Below are 17,059 nucleotides of genomic sequence, written 5' to 3'. Positions count from 1 at the left end.
AATATTTTAGACCCATAAACTCTCCAGTTTCTTTGAGCTACTTGGGATAGTATTTAGTTCCTTTACCCCAGGTAGCTATACACCATGTGATTTTGTGTAGGATTCCAATTATCAGAAAAATAGGGTATATCTAGAATTTGTTACTACATTTATTTCACATAAAGAATTTAGTCCTAGTAAACACTGGAAGAAAAAATCCAAAACTGATTATTTATAGCTTTATGACTGTTACATTTCTCTAGAATTTTTACCTCATAATTTTGCATCCCTTCTCACAGATTTCATACTTTTAAAATGGAAATAAATGACAACCCTTAATTCAAATTTGTTACCAGTGTCAATTTCTTAAAATAGGTTGACTATTTGCTTTGAAAAAATCTTTGGAACGGCCTTTGATGATTATATAAAGCCTGAAAACTTTAAGTATACAGAGATCCCAAAAGTCAAAATATTTCTCTCTGGTAATTTCAGTTTATATCATGGAAGTCTCAGAATGAGGTTACGTTAGAAAAATTATATCCTTAGATATTAAAGCTTTAGCTTTAATTTAATTTCTCTATACCTGTGGAAATCGAATTTATTTTCTATATGACCTTCATCACTCCCCTACAGAGCTAGGGCCTATCTGATGACAGAAACATTGATCTTGGGTAAAGTTCACTGTCTGAATATCTGTGGATACAATTTTGCTCAAAATTCAATCTATAGCCAAGTAGTAAACATTTAAACTGTTTACTATCTACCTTTTCTTTCTCTCTCTCTTTTTTTTTTTTACAAAATCTTCCTCTCTTTTCTACATTAATTTTACAATTTAAGGACTTATTATATTCCTAGGCTTTATTTATGTGGAGCCAGTTATTCAAGTGTTTTCATTGAAGACATTTATCTTTTCCCTGCATCCATTTTTATGGCAGCAAAAAATATCATTTATAGGTAAGAGAACATATAGCAGTCAGAATAATGTTGTAAATAATGATGATTTGGGAATGAAGATTGGCTGAGCCCTGAGAAAGTTTGGACTTAATGAGTTAAAGATGGAAAGCACTTAGTACAGAACCTTGTGAATAGAAAGTAATTATGTATGTGTCAACTCTCATGATGCAGTGACGGCTAAATTCTGGCCATGTGGGATGGGGGCCAAGGTGCTTCACTTCATTCAGTGAACATCTAGATACAATTGTAAAAAATTTTAAGTGCTTTCGCATTGAAAGGGACGAGAAAATTACCCATATGCTGAGAATATGCAAACTTAGCTCAAATGATCAACGTATATTTTACTTGAGATCTCCTATGATATTAAAATTTAAAATGGCAAAAGAAAACCAGCTTTCAGGCACCGTTGAATAAAAGGATTTGGTAAAATTAGCATGGTCCTTAATGATTTTGTTAATGTAGACATTGTTATTTGATGAATCTTAATTACTAACCACTGGTTAGTCTGTGCTACTTTAAACTTTCATAATGAACAGTCTGAGCACATAATCTGGTGCCTATGGTTAAGCCTAAAAACTTCACTGTAAAGTAGTTCAGGCAACACAAAATGTACAAATATCATGAATGACTTTTCCCCATTACTGAATCTGCTCTATTATTTGTGAGCTCTTGACAACAACTAACAGGTGTGCATGAGATTGTACATCTGAATTGCAGTAATAGCCCCAGATCTTCCACTAAATATGTTCTCATCCCGAGATTGAGAAATATAGGGTAGAATATAATTCATCTAGTCAACAAATATTTATTTAGTGGCCATTATGTGTCAGACACTGTGCTAGCTGCTAAGGAAAGAAGATATTAGTGTTTTGAATCTTCTGCAAACACAGATTTACAAACAAAATTGTTTAATTCAATAAAATGACAGCTATAATTCAGCAAGTTAAAAGGTCTATAAAAGCAACGTGGAGCTACTGAGAAAAGTATTTCAGCACGGATTGCGGATGATTTGTCAAACAAACAGAAAAATTAAAGGAAAGATGAGAAGGGAGGAAATGGGGAAAAAAGGGAGGGAAGAATGCAAGGAGAGAAGGTTTAAATCCCTGTGGAGCACCTGATGTAAAAAATACATTGAAAGCAAGAAAAGGCTGGTTATACCTGGGAAAATTCCAGTAGGAAAGGATGAATGATGAGTACCAGAAAGTAATGTTACGTAAGTAAGGAGGGACAGAAGGGCCTAAGTTATCTTCTAATATGTTTAGTGTTCATGTAAGTTATTTAAATAAAAGATGTCTTTGAAGAATTTTGAGGAAGGAGGTAACAAGATCAGATTTGCAAACTCTAAGAATTTCCATGATAGATATGGGAAATACATTAGATGGTAGTGAGATTCGAAGCTTAGAGAAACTACAGAGAAGACCATTACAAAGATCCAAATGATAGGTGACAAGAGGAAAACTAGTAAGGGCTAATATTTTTTGTACTTACTATTTTGCATGTTTTAAAGTAACTAATTTATTCAATAAAACAAGCCTAAAAGATAGTCACTAATTCATCTACCACTTCTATTTTACAGTAGAGGAAACTAAGGTAAATAGGTTAAGTAACATGGTAGAGCTAAGCTATGAACCTAGGCATTTCGGCTGCTAAATCTATACTGTTAACCACTACACTTTACTACCTTAAAGACAATACCATAATGATACAAGGCAGCAATAAAAAGGGTAAATTCCTTTTCTGGTTACCAGCTTAAATTTCTGCTTGCATCTAGGAATAAACCTTACCATGATTTTGTCAATTCTAGTTGCAGATGTTGAGAAACTGGTTCCTGTAAGCCAAGTACATGAGGAGAGTGATATGCTGGAAAACAAGCCCATCTACCACTTCTGATTCTCCAGAGTCCACTTTCAGAATCACCCAGACTTTGACGAGGCTGACAATGTTGGAATGCAGAAGAATGCTGGACTGGATAACTTTTTCAGCAGGTTGATTATCAGGCCAAGTGAGAAACACCCCCAAAGGCCTGGACTAAGCCTTTCAGCCATAAAGTCTTTTCCAACAGGGCTTCAAAGTCCATGGATGGCCGGTTCTGAAGCAGAACGGCAACAATTAATGGCCATGGGCTCAGAACCAGGTGTTGAATTTGCAGAAGCTACATTTTGTAGGCATCTTCAGTGACTTATAAAGGTCTAACAGTGACAAAGGCATGCATGTCCTCTGTTTCTGAGGAATATATCTTAGAACACCATAGTAGCTGGAGTCCTATTACCATTTATATCACCTCCTAGTCTTCCTGAACACTTAATATTATATGCATCCTGGCTCCCAGTCACTTTTTTAAAGTAGAATTTCATTCTCAAGTCCCATTTGATAACACTTTTTCTGGACAATAAATAGCCAGAGAATACAATAATCCTGAAACATTATGCTTGCCAGCCAAACTAAGCGATTATCACTCTCCACACTTATAGCTCTATCAGCACGTTTTCTACCTCTTGGATACATTTTATTCAATATCTGGTCTTTTTTCCTTTGCTCCATTTATATCTTGCTGAATCCCTACATCTGACAGGTATAAGTGATAGCTCCCATGGAAAGGAATAAAATAGAGTCCATTAAAATCTATTCAGTATTTTTAAAATAATGATTGTAGAAATGCGGTTATTTAGGAAGAATAGAGTTTTCAGAGGCTTTTGTTATTTCTCTATAAATAAACATACAATAAATGTACAAAACAGACAGAATGAAGGAATACGGTGTTACTTTTTCTAGTCTTTTCATTTTGGGAAATTGTGTGTGAAGAACAATAAGGAAAACAAGATTTTAGATCAAACCTATCACATTTAAAAAGCTCAGATTTCCCCCATTTTGGTAATTTCTACAGCGCTTCTGCCAAGAACTCCCACAGAGCTTGCCCTTCTTAGCACAAGGTTACTAACATGATAAGCCATTTTCACCATATTACTTTCCTGATCCCATCCAATTTAATGCCTTTAATTTAACCACTACCTCTTTTTCAAGAGTTCATGCTTCCTCCTTGCCAATACAAAATATCTATAGCTCTCCTTTGAAAAAGATCCCAGGAAGTGGACTTATAAAAGTCTAACAGACTCGTCATATATGGTACTCAAATATTAAATGCCTCGCTGACATTCAAAAATTCATCTTGGGTTCCACAAAGGGAAAAAATCCTCATGTCACTCCGAGTTCAGAAAAGCACATCATCTACTGAGTGAAATCTGTCTGGTTCCTAGAACTGTTTTCAAATCTTGGTCAAAGAGTAAAGAATTAAAGAGTTCAGTTTACATAGTGGCAAAATGATATTAAATTTTACTGTTTTGAAAGAATTCTGAGGGAAGAAGTTTATCAGTCTCTGCATATAATCTCAATTAAATTTACAAATATGTTTAGTTATCAAAATATGTTTGTCCTTGATACATATTTATTCTGGATTATAGGATTATAGAACTAGGAAGAAATGAGAAAGTAACAGTGTTGTATCCAGTTATGAGATAGAGAACTGCTATTCTAATTTTAAAATTACTCTGCCACACTCTATATCATGTCTTTTCAGAAGAAGAGACTCTATTAAATAACTCTTTGTTTACATGAGAATTACTCCCAAGGGAATAAGAACTCAAAGATGGAGCTGTGTCATATTCATTTCTGTTTTGCTGATGCCTGGCGTATATTGTAGTTTATTCTAGGTACACAAAAAGTATTTGTTAAAAGAACAAATGAAAATAATCTTGAACACAAAGGCTCCAGATACATAGGAATCTTTCTTCCCTTGAAATACATCTCTACACTAAAAAGCTTCTCTTCTTTATTACTCCTCTTGCCTCAGCTTGCCCCACAAATCCACACTCTTTGAGGGTACAGATATTTGGTTCAGTTTGTGCCACCATAGACATCCATCCACTAATTGATACAGTAAATATTCACTAAACCTCTACCATATGGCATGTGGGTGGTAAACAACCACTACCCCTCCACAAACAGTACTGAAAATTTGTTACCTGAGGTCAAGATATAGATAGCTCATCCTCAATTTTACATAGGACTCAGTTCTCTTATTAAAGCCAGTATATAATCTGGTCTACCATGGATTTCTCAAGCATATATGTGTTACTGTCACATATGTTATAGCAGAAATACAGTTGGGAAAAATTGTTCTAGAGATCTTGAATGAGCCCAATAAATACATTTGACTGATTGATCTGCTGTGCTTAAAATGTAAAAATTAAAACAAAATAATAAATACTTGCCATTTTAATAAATTCTCCCTCCCTCTCCACACCCACCACACACATTTTCATATTAATAATCTCAACTCACTTTCTCCATTTTACCTTTTCTGAAACTTACAACAAAGTAGCGGGGAAAGTCACAACCCCCCCCCCATTGGGTTTTAGGATATTTAGGTTGGGCCAATATAAAGCCAAAATCCTTTCCTTCAGACGTCTTTTTCTTCCACAGTTCAACTCTTAAATCTGTAAATGTTATTGCAGCTGTAACCCTATCTTGAATGGGAAGCAGGTTTTGCTTGAAAGATTTATCCTTGTCATATAAGATGGCTTTATAGCCATGCATACCATTTATTGAGCTGACACTGAGGTTGTAATTTTTCTTTGTGGAAAAAAATTAAAAAGCTTTTTAGGGAGTATGATGAATGAAGGTGATGCTTATATGCAGTTTCATCCATTGTTAAGGGGATATTTAAGAAGAGATTTCTGACAGGAAAATCCAAATAAGATGGCCCTGACCCATGGCTCTCCTTTCCCACATTTTTTTTATTCCTGCTTCATCTTTTGGGGCACCTGATCTTCATGGTGGGGCCATATAAAAACCTATTATCAAAAACACTCAAACTAAAGCCATACTTCTCCCACGGGGGATTACATTTCTACAGAAATCAAAATCTCAAGCTGAAGGAATCAACTGTCAAGGTAGGATTCCAGCATGTCAAATGTACCAATTAGCCCCTTAAAGGAGTTTTGTTAAAGAAACCTTTTCCTTTACTTATGCCATAGAAGAAAGTAAGTAAAAATCAAAATAAGACTGACATTTTGCATTTCTTGAAGGCTAAGACCTTTTAATGTAGTACTCAGTGCATAAACTGACCTCAGTTATTAAAAGTAACAGTGCAGAAGTAGACATTAGCAATTTAAGGCTTCCAGGTATCTTTTTGCATGATGTTTCCTTTGTTTTACCTAGAAACTCTTTGTCTGCTCTGATAATTCTTTAACTGCATTCTAAACCTGGCATGTACTAGACGTGGCTGAACTCTAATCCAGCCATCGGTTCAAGGATCCTTTGGAGTAATTCTTTTTTGATCCTTTCCTTACCTCTTCTTTTTCTAAGTTCCCACCAACTTCTCACTTATTCTAGGGTACCTATATTTCAGGAGGGGAAATAAAAATTAGTATTCACCTTAAGGATTTTAAGTTTAGGTTCATGATATATATTAGATCTAGAAGGGTTGCTACTTATCTGCTAGTCTAAAATCTGGTAACACAAATGAAGAAACTTGTTTCTGGAGAAGTTAAGTGGCTGACATAAGTTCAAACGACTGCTTATTGGAGAATTGGTTCTTGTTATTTTATGAGATTATTTGCATGAATAAGATTAAGTTCTAGTTTAGATCTCTCCGCCTTTCCTGCTCAGATGCTTCCCTCTTATCCAAGCCAGTGGACATAATTTACACTTTTTCTACAGAAAGTCTCAACACACTGGTGAGTTATTTTTGTGTGTGCAAGAATGCAATAAACTATATTTAACACACCCTGCAGAAATCCAAGCTAGATATCGAAATCAGGTTATCCCATGGATTATTATGTATGTTAACAAGAATGAGATTAAAATAAAAATTTAGAAATGACTGAATTGAGTATATCTTCATCTCCCACCGTGCTCAGCCAATGTTATTAATAGCAAGAAGATAGTAGACGAGATTATAAATGATCGTGAAAGTAAAGAGTTATTAGATGGTATCATGCCCAGGAATGCACAAACACTATCTTAACCCAGTTACCCTTTTAATTTAATTTCAGGCAAGAAGTAAATGCATGAGAGACATGATAAAGGGGAAAGATCATTATTTTATCCAGGTTTATCCCTTAACTGTTTATTTAATTTTCAATGTTAGAGAGATTACCTAGGCCTATGAGACCTCCTTTTATTCCTCAAGTCTAAACTTGAATTTAGGGATTTAGCTACTTCTGACTGTGCCAATGGAAAGAGAGACAAAAAGAATGCCAGAACTGGCTGAGTCAGCTTATCATTTATGCAGAATTCATATATTTTACTCCTCTTTATGAGTGAAACACCAACTGAGTCTCTTACTATGATGATAAAAGGCTCAACCCTGACTCTATGAAAGGAAAAAGAGAGAGTATATATGCATAGTGTATTAACACAGTTACTGTGCAATAGTTAATATGGGCAAATCAACATCACAGAATTAAATCAATCAAAATAGGCTTCTCATGGGAATTATGGAAGTGGGGTGGGAGCATTTAGGAGAAGCAGAAAGAACTAATACCCTTAATTGTCTATAAATACGTACTTATTTCCTGAAAACATAAATCATATTCCCAATTCTTAATCTCTTGATGTTAATGGAAAAATGTAACATTTATCCAGAATAATTTAACTGCCAAGATTCAATATAAAATAGATAATTCATTGCAAACTTTATTTTTAATATAAAATTACTTCTATATAAAAGGTCCTTATCAAGTAGATGTGTATTCTATGCATATTTAGTAAACATATTTAGTTTACAATTTACAAGGCTAGCTTTACTTTATATGGACGAAAACTAGATATTCAAACTTTCCAACTCTAAGGTCCTTTCTCCCCCATAGCAGAGTGGTTTCCAGGTAATAAATTGAGGTCAACCAATGTCTGTGGCTTTTATTTTTAGCATAGGTCAAACAGTGACCTCAAATCTCCTGTATGCCAAATATATTAGGAAAGAGTTTAGGGTCCAATCATTTACATTTCAACAAGAAATATGTTTTACTCTGACATGTTGGCAGTGGTTCAGTGAAAATGACCCGTTTTTACACATTGGCGTTTTGCAAGGCTTTAGAGCAATTGGCGTGAAATTTGGAACACTTATCTCTGAGTTTCATGCCTCTGGTGTATGAAGGAGTGCTTTTGTGGAATTTTGTCCAGTTAATTCTATTGAATTCCCACCTCCATAAAGTTCTCAGAAATGAGAACTCTGCTTAACTGTCAAGTACAGATTTTGCTTTAAACGAAAATCAATTTATTTTTAGCCTATTGTACAGGATCAGATTTGGAATGAAAACATTCATCTTTGTGCATTGCCCTCAGTAAATCATTTTAATCAACAAACAACCCTTTTAAAGCAGCACATTCTATTAAAATACTGCAGTATTGGAAAGAGAGAACGTTAATGTGAAATCCACATGGAAACCAAGCACTAAGATTGTTTATTAAACCCATTCAGTTACAAGTCCTATTTTTATTTTCCTTCAATTATATTAAATGTCACAGATTAGTCTAGATACATTTTTAAACTTCTCCCTATTTTGAAAGTGTTCCAAATAGGGGCAAATGAATCTACATGGAAGCAAATGAATCCTGATTCTACCACCTACTACTTGTATAACCTTAGGAAATTTTAAAATTTTCTTTGTGTCTTAAATTTTCTCATTTGAAGAAAAACATAGTATCTACCTCACAAGGTTGTTATAAAGATTATACATGATAATGTATATAAAACACTTATAAGTTTTTACTCTATATCATAAATGCTCAATGAAATTTCAGAGTTGATGTGTAATAATAGATAACAAAGAGGTGATTTTTCCAGTACTTTTTACACGATATGTGATTCAGCTCTTAGGATATTATTTTATAACTCTAAGGCATCGTATGATCAAAAGTCAGTGTGAGTGGTACAGAACATGCTCTGGGCATTTAAGAAAGATGGAAATCAATAAAGACTAAAATCAGAGCCTAGCTTCTCAATTTAGTAATTTCATGTTTTCAGGAGAAATCAGTCTCAGTTTTCTAAGTTTCTCATCTCTAAAATGAGTGTAACTATCAGTATCTTCCTTACAGTATTAATATGAGGTAAGTGTTTTTGCAACTGGAAAGTTATATTGCAACTTAATATTATTCTCTTTACAGATATCTCAGAAGATGTGAGACTTAAAAAACTTTGAGAAATGGAAAGAGTGGTTAAGGAGTTTTCTCCACTATGCAATGCATGCTCCAGAGCATCACTATTTATCTTCACTATTACATATCCAAATTATATTTTGAGAACTAAAATATTGGAAACCAGGGTAAAACTTACCAGTGCCATCAGCTTTGATGTTAGTTGAATATGTATAAATCTGCATAAATATTATCAGATGAATGACTTAATTAAGTTTTGTAATTACAATACAAGTCTTTCATCCATGAATTAAAATATATTATGTAAAAACTCCAAATTAGATTTGGGGTTTATTGTAATAAAGATTCACGCATGACTAATGAGACAACATGACACTTATATTTGCATATCGTATTAGTTTTTGTGCAACACTTACACAATTATGAAATTTTGTGCAGGATTTTATAATGTAAATGAACATACTTTAAAAAGACACAATCAATGCAATCTTGATGTTTAGGTAACTTTAAAGTGCCACCTTATTTAGCTAAAAGTGACACTTGCTTATATTGATCCCAACTGCTCTGATATTTAATTTAAATGGTGTGTGACGATCTGCATGAAGATGATTCTGAGCTCAAATTCAATAAATTCAACTTGTTCATATTCTCACATGTGCCATTCATCTTTGATTAGGGATATATCTGTCCTTCTATAGTTTGTTGCATTCATGGAAAAGGGAAATGACTGTTTCCTTTCCCTCAGTCAGTCGTGAACTTGAGTAATATGTGCAGAGCACATCCTCTGTAAGAAGAAAAATGGATCCTGAAAGGACCAGACATAGTATCAGCTAGCCAATGAAAACAAACCCCACTCTCTGACATATTCCAATTACACTCTGGGAAATCACATCCACTTTTCAAGAGCATCATGGCGTTCCTCCAGCTCCAAAACATTTTAATAGAATGGAACCCTTTTGTGATGGTTAATTTTACAGGTCAACTTGTCTGTGCAGATTTTCAGGATTAAACATTATGTCTGGGTATGTCTACAAGAGTGATTTCAGATGAGATTAGCATTTGAATCAGTGAACTCGGTAAAATAGATTGCCCTCCCCAATATGGATAGGCATCATCCAATCCATTGAGGGCCTACATGGAACAAAAGTTGGAGGAGGGAAGGAATTACCTCCTTTTTTTCCTGTCTGCCCATTTAAGCTGAGACATTGGTCTTCTCCCACCATTGGACAGGGAATTATACCATTGACCCCCTCTTGTTCTCAAGTCTTTGGACTTGGACTAAATTACACCACTGGTTTTCCTGGGTTTCCAGCCTGCCAATGACAGATCATGGGACTTCTCAGTCTCCGTAATCACTTGAGCCAATCATTTCTTCATGATATCTATCTATCTATAGAATCTACTGATTCTATCTGTAGTATTAGTCAAGATTCTCCAGAGAAGTGGGATATCTCCCTCTCTCTCTCTCATTAGTTTGTGTTTGTGTGATATATATATATATATATATATATACACACACACACAGAGAAGCAATTGGAGATATCTCTCTCTTTCTGTGTGTGTGTGTGTGTGTGTGTGTGTGTGTCTTACTCTCTCAGAGATAGATTTTTCTCTCTCGGAGATAGGTAGATGGGTAGATGATAGAAAAGTAGACATAATGAATAAGAGACCTATATCTATATCTATATATCCTATATATAACATTATATATTTAGTTTATCTAAAGAATTCCATTTATCTGGAGAATTCTAACACATCTATTCCTAAAACTAATTTGTAGAAGTCACCCAATTTATAATTTCAACTAGGTTTTTCATGGAATTCATCATTTTATTTCATGCCCCATATGAACTAATTTCTTTCTGATCCCAGGGTTTGCTCTTAGCCTTCATTTTGAACAAATAATTTTTCTCCCCTCTATGTTTCTATCCATTAATTCTTGCTTACACTCCAATATAGCATTCCTCATCATTCCAGGCCTCAGCTGTCTCTAGGCTGCCTGTGTTCAGAGAATGTCCAATGCACCCCTGGACCAAGCCTTCAGTAGGAGCCTAACATAGACTCCTAGACTATAAGACCGCAGAATAATGATATAAGATAGGAATGCAGAGCAAAATTTAAAAAAAAATAAAAGAACTTCTGTCAAGTCTAGATTCCAATATTCCTCCTTAAAGCAGCTTGAAAATTCAACATATGTAATTGTTAAGATCATGTACCCAAGCATTATACCACCCAAATGAATACTAAGGGACTGACAACTTTGTAGAATTTTCTACAATGTAAACATTCTAGAAATTTGGAAACCATATGCAAGAATATGCTTAATGATATGTAATAAGTACTGAAAAGCTTCTAAAAGACAAAAGTTAAATGAAAATTGAAAAAGGCATTGTTTTCTTTTTGAAGAGAATATCATGCAATGCCAAGGAATAACTTCTGCAAATCTAAAACAAAACAGTTTTGGTTTTCTTTCTTCCCACCTTAAACCCTTTATCTTTGCTTACCCATTTCCAACCCTTGTTGGACTACATAAAGTTAGTTGCTATTACCATCCTGAACACTAGGTTGATCTTAACACCTTATTTACAATCAAGATATAAAACCAGCAAAACCTTAGATCTCTTATTTTTTAAATTAAGCTAAATTTTATGTGCATTGAAATGCATAGATATTGATTGAAAATTGGATGACTTTTGATAAATGTGTAGTCCTGCATAAATATAATCTCAATCAAGATATAAAACATTTCCTTTATAAAATGGATCACATTTTTCTGTTTGTTTGAAAAATTTTATTAAGTGATGGTGATTTTATGTGCTTGATTATAATGTCTTCTTTAAAGAGTATATTTTCTGTATATTGGCTGCTTTTATGTATGAAATTACTTGACCTCAAGACCACTTTCCTTTCTTCACTCTTCTTAGGCACTTTTTAAGATTGCCATTTATCTTGAATACAAAATGAGATTAAGAGAAGTAACATTTGGGGGAGAGGATTCATTTTTATTTATTCACCTATATAAACCATAAATATTAAGAAAAAAGTCTTTACAGCAATTCTAAGTACAATTGTAGTACAAATGTAAATCTAAGTTACCCCAACTATAAGAAAGTAATCTGAAAATTGTTTCTTTCCTAGTAGACATCTGCTTCTAAGTAAATGACTAAAGGAATAAAGTACTTAGTAAGAGGTTAGAACTTAGAATTAGATGACTTCTAGGGACCATCTCAGCCCTAGAATATTTTGATCTAGCAATCCAAATATAGAATTTACTATATACCAGGCAATAAATTATCAGTGTGACATTTAAAATTTTATTTAATTCTAACAATAACTCTGAGCAGATTTAATACTATCTACATTTCATAGATGAAGAAAGATAAATAGATTGACCAAAGTCACAATGGAATTAAATGGCCAACATGGGAATTGAATCTAGGTATATCTGGCTCCAAAGCTTGTTTTTAATCTTATAGTGTATTTTTTATGCCTCTCTCATACCTTCTCTGTTTTTAAGTTGGGTTGTTTATTCTCTTTTAATTTGAGTTATCTAAAAATAATCATGCCTTCTGAAGACATAGGCTATCTGTTGAAATAATTCACATACATGCCCCTTCTATCAATGGGTGAATTATAATAATGAAACTGAGGTCCATTCCCTAAGTGTGGAGCTCTTTTTCCTTTGATCCTTTCCTTAATGTCACTAGTTTAGACAACACAGACTGGTGGAAATACATTTCACTATCTGTTTTTGTCAGTGGTGCAGCAGGAACAGAGGCAACACTTGTAAAGGCATGATTATTAGTGTCAATGCCTAGATGTAAATATTCTTTTTTTAATTTTTGTCCTTATCACATCTAGGAACAAACTATTAGAGTCCGAGATAGGTTCTTCTCAAAATGATGAAAGAGGAACATAGACTATCAAGTACACAAACTGTAATGTTTAATTGCTGTTGCTGTAACTGTTACTGTTGTTTCTTACCAAATCTCTTGGAACAAAGATGGATACAGCATCTACAATATCCTCCTACTCACTGTACTAGATGTGTTCCATTGTTCAAATGGAGGAGTTGCACAGATTTTAAGTAGTCATTTGTTATCTCATCTTATGGTGCTAATATAAAATGAAGAAACTATTTCCCATGACAAAACACTAGTAAGAGTCTCTGCTAATAAGGTTTTTGTCATATTAATGAAAACAAATGCCAATATGATATAAAACTATTATGAATAAAACTGTTAATGTGGCAGCCCTAATAATGTAGGCAAGGTATTGAATACAAAGGACATATATTGGGAGTGTGTGTGTGTGTGTGTGTGTGTGTGTGTATAAGAAAAAGAGAGGCTGAAAGAGAGAAAATGAGATTCTGAGTTATTTCAGTCACATCAAGGGTATCACAATTAAAAGGAAGAGAAATTGATAATGTTAAATATACAAAGAAACAAAAAGGAGCTCCAGTGGAAAAGGATTCCTTCATATTATGATCATAAGATGCATTGGGATAAAAATTTATAATTTATATTTCTTTGTAGAAAGAAGGTAAAATAAAGAATACATAAAGGACTTAACCAGAAAAGTATGTTTTCATTATTAATATTACTCATAAGAACTCAAATTACTCATAAGAGGAGATTCTTATGAGATGATGTATCATGTCTTTGAACATATCAGTTTTTTATCATGATGAAAACAATTAATTTTCCTTACTATGAATGCATTTGCATCTATTTAATTATTTAGAGACTCTGAAAGCTGGAAGTTCCCAGATGGCCTTTATTCATGTTGTACATTCTCTCTTTGATCCACCACCTACTTCAATATTGCTTTAACAACACTATCTATCAAGAAAAAATATTTACTTTGCACCTGTTGATAAATTACATGTGATAAATCATATGTGTGAACCACTTATAAAGAAGTGTTTCTTGATTACTGATTGATAACCACTTCAAGAAGTATGTATAAATTCTGAAAAATAAAACCTAACAATTTCTCAATATGATAAAACTGGAGAATTATAACTCACTATTAATAAATCAGAATTGGGTAATATTATAGCAGGAAGAACTGCGGAGATAATCTGACCACCATAAGAATCAGTCAAGAGCACCCCACACACATGGTATACAGCCTCTGCAGGTCATCTCTAGTCTTGCATCCTAACATAGTTTCTCCTCTTAATGGAGTCCATCTTCAGTAGTTTCTTAAGAAACAGTGTAAGATAGATATATTTTGACTCTTCAAATGTTCAAAAACACTTTTATACTTCCCTGACTTGATTATTACTTTCAATAGGGATAGAATTTTGGCATATAAATAATTTTCTCTCAGAATTTCTAGGTCTTTTCCTCTTTTTCCTATTGCTGCTGTTGAGAATTTTGTGACATTGTGATTCTTCTTTTTTATAAGATATTTTGTTTTGTTCTTCAAGTTTTTAGGGCATAGTTTTTAGGACCCTCTGCTTATTAATTTTTCCTCAGTGTTTAGCATTTTCATAATTATGGACTTTAGTGCCATATATGTTAATATGTGTATGTATTTTTTTTCTCCAGATTGAATGGACCCAAATAATTCCCTGACCAATCTTGAGAATGATATCCTCCAGTATGGGAAACAATCATATTTATTTATAATTTTATCTCTTCCATTTCCTCTGTTGCCTCATTCTACATCTACTAATGATAAGATACTGGACCCCTTGTATTAATTCTCCAAAATATTATCTTTTCTTATTGATTCTCTTTTTTTTTTGTCTTCTTTCTCAGGATTTTCTTCATGGGAGCACCATGCTTCACCTTCTTCTTCCATAGTACCTGGTGCCTACAAGTACTGAGCCGCTCACATTTCTCTAGATTATAGGACTCCATAGAATGGATAGATACTGGCCAGTTTGAGAAAAATGGGTGGATCAGGAAAAGAATGTTAGTATAGGTGAAATTTGAATTTGGCTTGAAGGAATGTGGTGGATTGGCTGTAGGGAAATATGTAAATGAGAATAAAGCAAGAGTCGGCAAAGGAAAGAAATGAGAAAATATAAACATACGTATTTGTGCTTGTTTGGAGAATTAAAGAGATAAAATTGATAAAATTGGAAAAGTAGCATGAAGTCAGAATGTGGAGGGGTCTCTGGCTACTTAGGAACATGACATCCTCACAGGTTAGTTTACAAGCTTCATATCTCACCCATCATTGTAATGCAAAGCACCCATGTCAAAGACACAGAGCTAGAGGTCTTTTGAAATTCAGGGAAGAGAGGCAATGATGCATTGTTTACTGTAACATGAATCTGAGGTCATGAGGAGTCAATAGCATTCTAATAGTTACTCGCTCATGTATAAAACAAGTATAAAAAGTCCACCAGTTAGAATTATTTAGTGATTTTTTTTTTTTTTACAGTATGCGGGCCTCTCACTGTTGTGGCCTCTCCCGTTGTGGAGCACAGGCTCCGGACGCACAGGCTCAGCGGCTGTGGCTCACGAGCCTAGCGGCTCCACGACATGTGGGATCTTCCCGGACCGGGGCACGAACCCGTGTCCCCTGCATTGGCAGGCAGATTCTCAACCACTGCACCACCAGAGAAGCCCATATTTAGGGATTTTAAGTTGATTAGGTGATCTAATTATTACTAGATATTTTTGTCCTGAGTGGGGAGATCAAAATTGAAATAAAGTCTGAAGTCTACTAAACATGTACCTACCTATTTAGTGTTGTCCTGTTTCAATCTAATTTTTGTCTTTTATTCACACATACAGAATTTAAAATACCAGGGATTATAATAGCTGCCCATATGTACTTCATACCTGCCTGGAGACGGAGAATATAGAATGAGAAGTGTTAATGTTAGGTGTATGAGTTTCAGCTCTTTGCTTTGCCATTTCTTAACTGTTTAAAATTAGAGGAAGTAATTTAAAACTCTGAACTTTTTTACTCACTTGTTAGAATGAGCACTTCTGTATTGAGAAGCTGGAACTGAGGTACTGACTTAAGAATATACAGATTGTGACCTGCTGAATGAGGAGACACAAGCCACCTACACGCCGCAGCAGGTAGCTCTTTCAGCATCTCAGCTCCCACTTTGAGAACGTGAAACCTGTGGGGTCAGTTTTCATTGAAGGTGCAGTTTCAATACACCCACATAAAGGAAGCAATAACATTTATTACTAAGAGATCCCTGAAGTGAGAGGGCACAATTGAGCCAGGGGAAAGGCAGTCCTCTGGCCCAGGTCACAGGCTAGCAGGAGAGAGAGGGCAGGGTAGCAAGCACTTATGGCTTATAAGATGTTTTCGGTGGAGGTCACTAATTTTTTCAGGCTTTATTCTAAGTGGTTATTTTAAAAGTTACCCAGGAAAAGTAAAGTGAAAACTTATGGTAGACAGCCTAAAAATAAGTCCTTATCTAAAAGTCCAGACTTTGGGTGTGAGCAGGGTTATCATAACTACACAGTGCTAAGTAGCAAATCAGAAAAAACAAAGTTTTCCTCAAAAGTTGTCTTTCTCATCACACATGCCCAAATGATTATTTTGTTAAGGATCTCACTATTTTAATTTTCACAATGATGCTTAGAAGAATACTTAAAATTTTCAACACAATGCACAAACTATACGGTCACTGCTCATTGTAGACAGTTTTTCACTCTGAAGTTATGACAGAACAGTATATATTACAGTATATATAGGAATGAGATAAACCAACCAGCAGACCAGATTTAGATGCCTGGTTGGTGAGAAGTGAAGGAGCTTAGTATATTTCAGTTTTCTTAAAATTGTTCCTTTGTACATTCTCTTGTAATAAAGGTTTTCTCCTTCTTCTCTTATGGATATCTTACTTATTCTTTAAAATTTAGTTCTTCCCTCCTGCAGCACTACTAAAATAGCAGTAAAGATACAAATACAAAAAGGTCAAAGAGAACTAGAGAGTTAGTAAGAGATTTCTTCAAAACTTGGAAAGAAGGAAGAGGAAAGAAGA

The sequence above is a fragment of the Delphinapterus leucas genome, chromosome 7 (genome assembly GCF_059928025.1).
Source record: "Delphinapterus leucas isolate spDelLeu-1000000601 "Yukka" chromosome 7, BTC_Dleu_Yukka2, whole genome shotgun sequence".
NCBI classification, from domain to species: Eukaryota; Metazoa; Chordata; class Mammalia; order Artiodactyla; family Monodontidae; genus Delphinapterus; species Delphinapterus leucas.
The sequence above is the reverse complement of the archived record's forward strand: the minus strand, read 5'-3'. Positions refer to the sequence as shown.